This window comes from Trichoplusia ni, chromosome 23 (genome assembly GCF_003590095.1).
Source record: "Trichoplusia ni isolate ovarian cell line Hi5 chromosome 23, tn1, whole genome shotgun sequence".
NCBI classification, from domain to species: domain Eukaryota; kingdom Metazoa; phylum Arthropoda; class Insecta; order Lepidoptera; family Noctuidae; genus Trichoplusia; species Trichoplusia ni.
The window spans coordinates 5,457,229-5,463,228 of record NC_039500.1 but is presented as its reverse complement, the minus strand read 5'-3'; the positions used below and the strand labels follow the sequence as shown (position 1 = coordinate 5,463,228).

Below are 6,000 nucleotides of genomic sequence, written 5' to 3'. Positions count from 1 at the left end.
TTATTTTGGTGCTTGGTATTTTATTTACATGGAGATATTTTGATCTGTTAAGAGTGTGGAGCGGACTGAAGGTGGCGCTTCTGAGCGGCTGGTACGTCATCACAAACCCGCCTCCACCACAGCCTCCTGCCGATGCTCAGATAGAAGAGTTGGAGCTCAAATATGGCGCCCGCCATGTCATTAAACTCTTTGTGCGGGTTACTCTGTTTGGCATGCTCGTCGTGTCGCCACTATTTCATCCATTAATTTTTACTCAGTTAAGGATGTATATTTGTGAGTACCGAATACGAAACTGTTCTGAAAGACACTATTATTAACCAATCGAAATAAATGTTATATTTACTAAATCCTTGGTTCCAGAGCTTATACACCATTTCATGAAGAAAGTCCATATGCAGTAACAAAAGTATGGAATGCCCTTGCCAACTCATGATCCTGCTGAGTGTGATTGCCCTCATGACTGTGCTGCTCATTGTGCTTTACAAGAAGATGCTACAAAGATCATGGCTGGCTCATTCTCTCCCACTCATGCTACTTCTGTCTCATATCTGTATATTGAGTAAGTATTTAATGCTGTGACAATAATTAAAAATTGTTTAAAAAAAACCAATTAAAATTCCACGTCTACCTTTTTATGTTACAATGTTTCTAGTAGTCTCCTTCATATTTATGAATTTGTCTTTTTCTTTTTTGACAGAAGCATTAGAATACAACATACCTATGGATTACATTACACTGGTGTTTGTAATGTGGAACTTTGGTGGTATGGAATGATAGTGATCCACTGGAAGGGTCCCCTGAGGCTGCAGCAAGCATACCTGATCTTCATAGCGGCGTTAATGGCGCTCTATTCATCAAGTACTTGCCTGAGTGGACCATGGGCTGTTCTAGCTGTTATATCAATATGGGGTAATAATATCATACAAGCATTGCAGATACAGTGTCTTTTAAGTACACATCTGATTCTGTAAATATGAATTATTTATGTATTTGTTTTTTTCAGACCTGATAGCCGTATTGACACCAAAGGACCACTAAAAATACTGGTGGAGACTGCACAAGAGCGAAATGAACCAATATTCCCTGCACTTATTTATTCCTGTGAGTATTCACTGATGATAAGGCTATACAAAAACTCGTTTAAACATTGCTAAATTCTGCAAAAGTATTTCTCTTGAGGCATTTTTAAATGAAATGAAAATAAAAGCATTGAAGACCAGCATTTCATAATATAATAATCTACCGCTTTTAAATTTATAATCATTTTTTTGCCAGTATTATGAACTATAAAGTGAAATGGGTAGTATATGTGTTGTTTTGTTTGCAGCGACGGTGATGTACTGCCTGGCGGCCCACGCCGCCGCCGCCAGGTGACCGCCGCGCGCGGGAGCTGCGCCCTCTACACCCGCACGGTCCGTTCTCCCCGCTCCTATCCCCCACGCTAGGGAGACCCCAACGAGTGGAACACAAAATCAATGTTCACCCTATGCCTGATTTTTTGGCTTTTCATTGAAATATAGTGAAGTGATTAAATTTCCAGTGTCTGTATAAAAATGATTACTCAGTGTCCATCCCGTTGGTTCTTAACTCCCTGGTACTATAACTATTCTTGTATCCAATAACTATTTCCGAAGCTTAGTTTTCTTATTCTTTATTTAATATCCGACGATCCAATTAATGTTTATTTTTACATATACTTAACACGCATGCAAATATTAATTTCATCCTCTGCTCGTAAAAGGATGACGAAATTCAATAATGTGCAGCATGTTCAGCATAGTCACGAAATGAGTCTGCGGTTCAATGGGTACCCAGAAATTTCATTCAATAATATACATTTTTCGAGACCATATTCAGTCATGACCATGATGTACAAAAAAATTAAATATTTGTATGTGTGACATAGGCAGGGGCACGGCGGACGAGAGGCGTGCGCGCGAGTCGGGCGGCGCGGGCGACGCGGCCGCTTCGACGGCGTGGCAGGCGCGCGCGCAGCAGCAGCGTCGCCTGCGCGTCGACAGCAGCCAGCCGCCGCGCTACACCACGCGCCTCGAGCGCAGCCCCGCGCCCGCGCAGCAGCCCGCGCTCGACGACGAGGAGAGTGAGTCCGCACACCTACACCTTACTTACCTAGCCTAGCCCTACATATGAAGATGTAAGAAAGCTCTAGCTTACATATTTATGGTACTCTCCGGTTTACGACAAGAATCGGACAACACGTCAAACTTCTCATTGCACCGACTTCGGCTAATCTCGACTCCAACATCTCATGATCATTGCGAATATTGTCATTTTTTAAAACTGCAACATTTCGCCGATAGTTTTAAATTCAATTAGGTAATAGTCCAGGATCCGTGGACCATTTTTGCACTTGGTTACTAGTCAGCTTAATTTCCGTGAGTAGCGTCGTTGTTATTAGACGCACTAGAATTTTCTGTACGAAACTCGATTATGGTAGCTAACAGAGGTAGAAGGAATAAAACCACACATTTTGTGGGTCAAACACAATGCCCCGGAAAACCTTGACTTGATAATATGGACCCATGGACCCTAGACTAGACAGTAGATGCGAATTAATGAATAATACTTGAATAACCACGAATATGACGAACCTAACATACATAAAGAGTGGAAGGTAGCAGAAAGTATCAAGTGGTGCGCATAATAAAATGATTGTGAACATTGTTGGTTTAACTATTCTTAGTACTTATAATACATTGACGCTAAAGTGAACTGAGTAATATAGGCGGAGTAGATTAGTGTGTGAGGGTATATAAGGTGGGTGAGGAAGGTAGGTTAGATTAGGGTGGCGGGGGCTGGTGCAGCCCCCGTGACCCTGAGCCCGGGGCCGGCAGACGCGGGCGGGGCGGGAGGGGCGGGCGGCGCGGGCGCGCGGGGCGGGCGGGCGCGGCCGCGCGCGCTGATCCCGCCGCCGCCGCCGGACCACGCGCCTCAGTGAGTGCACCACGTCTCAATGTCACTACTTCAACACTCCTCATCATTCAGTTATTACGTTTTGTACTGTTGACGTTTTTTTTTATTTTTTTTTATGACAATTTCCTACCTACCTGTATCCATTATTTTAAGTTTACGTTTCGATACTAATAAGCAGAATAATTCATAATCATTTTGTTATCAAAAGAAAGTTCATCAATTTAGCGTTATAAGTTCTATTCCGAATTAATATACTCTGTAATAAAAAGCTAGGTTTTATTCGGACCCAACACCTATTCTCAGTGGCGTAGCTAGGGTGACCGTGGCCCGGGGCGGATTCACACTTTGGCGCCTTGGAACATCGGAATTTTACATGATAATTTGCTGCCTTTTCTCAATTTTGCCGCCCTCCTGATAGTGGGTAGCCTCCCCTAGCTACGCCACTGCAAATCTTTGTTTTAGTAGATACATTTTTCCCCAGCATGCATTTTTGTTATTAATAGATTTATTTTGTACTACACATTTGACATTACATACTTTTTCTAATAAATGTGATTATTAATAGCATGTAATTCTGTAATTTTATGTTGCATATTTTAATACATTGTATCTTAGGTATCCTTGATGTACTTGTAAGTATGTAATACATTCGATAACAGAATGTCTAAATGAGGTAAAAACATGTTAAGGCTACGATAGTAATTGATGACAATCCTTATTTCAAACAGTTCAACCTTTCCTTTCCTGCTGTGTATGCGACTGTTACTGTATCGGTGTCACACAACACAAAATAAATGTATATTTAATGAGTTACCCACACGAGGCGCCGTGCTTAAGTTAACTGACTGTAGTGGTGTAATTCTCTCCTGTTTTGTTCAAGCTCATGTTACGAATAAGTCAATGTTTTGTGGACGCATGCGTATAATTACTACATAACTAAGACGAATAATAGATTTGATTGACTGTCATGTTGTAAAGTTTACTTGTATTTTTTAAGTTTTATTCATTATTGATGTCTACTTAGCCTAAACTTATGCAAAGATTACGTATGATAAGCAATTCATTATAGCCGACTGCTGCTTATACTAATTATACATTCGTTCAATTTATTGATTTGATTACTTCTAACATGTTTAGTCGACACATCCATACATGTTGCATGCACGTATTTTGTAGTACTTTCTAATTTATGCATAATCGCTACGCTTAGTACATAAACCAAACAGACTGATTATCTGTAACCATCTATACCATGATTCAATGTGGAACTGCCACTGGCTTGGCATGACCTGTCGTTCTATCTTGTACCTGATGTTGCACATTTACTGGAGAGTACTGTAGATTTGGTTTATAAATACACTGTCAAGTGCAAGAATGTCTCCCGTTAATAGTTTTCGTGTTTGCCTGACAGAGGGCGTCAAACTCGGTTTGGGCGACTTCATATTCTACAGCGTGCTGGTCGGCAAGGCCAGCTCTTACGGAGACTGGAATACAACACTCGCGTGTTTTGTAGCTATACTAATTGTGAGTACACTGTATTCATTGTTTTTGGGTAAAATGGAACACAAAGGGTCAAAAGCACACTGTTGCCTGTCCGTCTGTACGTCATAGCTAGACAGTTGAATGTTTCACAGATAATCTATAAACAATTACTATAGATAAGGATTTAGCTTAAGCAAAGTTTTAACGACCACTTAATTGCTAGGTGACTAGTTTTGTTTAGAAAGTCGTTTTTCTTTGCAATGTGTGTTCGCAAGCCTTCAGTTTTGCGAGTCTGACTCGCACTTGACCGATTTTTTATATTTTACATGTAATAATGCATTATTTTATTTTACAGGGACTGTGCCTAACATTGTTACTGCTAGCGATACTCAAGAAGGCGCTACCCGCATTGCCTATCTCCATAACGTTCGGTTTAATATTCTACTTCGCAACAAGATGCGTCGTCAAGCCGTTTGCGGACGCGCTCGCTGCAGAACAAGTGTTTATTTAGCCACCGCCTAACTTGCTCACGTATTTAGATAGACAAGACTTATTCATTTAACATAAACAGATGTATAGTGAAATTAAAACATACTGTTACGATTAATCTCACTTACAATGATTATAATCAAACGTTTTTACAGAGTATCAGTAGGGCTCAGATGCCAAAATTATTATGTGATTGTTCCGAAGTATACGGAGTGGTGGCGTTCAGAATGAAAGTAAAGTGTAGATATTACGAGATGGCGCGGAAAGTGAATTGAATATTTAATGCAATAATTGAATTAGACACCAATAGTGTTAATATTTTCGATGTACATAGTAATATTTATTGAAAATAAAAAGTATTATGAATAGGATATGTAACACTTCTTGTATTTCTCCTTTATCTTCATAAAATATTTTCTAATTGGTGTTACTTGGCTTGTTAAAATATACAATGTTTAGCTGGAAAGTCTCTTAGACCAGAATGGAAGTCTTCTGAAACCTATAATATATGTAAGTGTGTTAGCATCTGTTGCGAACGTTTTAGATAGTTAACATGTAACATTCCATTAATTAAGTTATGTGTTATGTACTTTGCATCATGTTAATAATCATTATTATGCTCTCTTGCCAATTGCCACCGTATGTAAAGAGCCATAACTTTTGTTGTGATCTTTGTTAAACAACTATTAATGTAAACATATTATTCATAATATTTTCGTCGACAAAGTAAAGTAAAATAAAATTGAAAATGTTTTTTTTTTGTTTTCTAACATTATGATGATGGTAGCTGATTTATTCGTTAGAAACTTTCCCTAATACTGAGTAAAGCGGCATTTGGAAGATAAAATAAATACGATCAGTGAATGGATAGGAGTGCACTGAATAATTATAAACGTCTTTTTGTGTAAGAGGGGTACTAATACACAGGCAGGATGTACATAATTATGCATATAACGCCGCGGCATTCGGTGCTATGATGCAAGCTGTTTTATATTCTTTAGAATTAACATCTTTAGGTAATAACATGCTGTAGCAGAATACTTTACCACGTTATTCACGCTCATACCGTCCACCCGAGACAGGGCAACAAAATAA

The 6,000-nt window shown here is 39.3% G+C and overlaps 1 pseudogene; it reads left to right on the top strand.

Moving 5' to 3' along the window:
* The first annotated feature begins 52 nt into the window (after positions 1–52).
* LOC113505018 lies at positions 53–5,531 on the top strand (annotated as a pseudogene).
* The last annotated feature ends 469 nt before the right edge of the window (positions 5,532–6,000 follow it).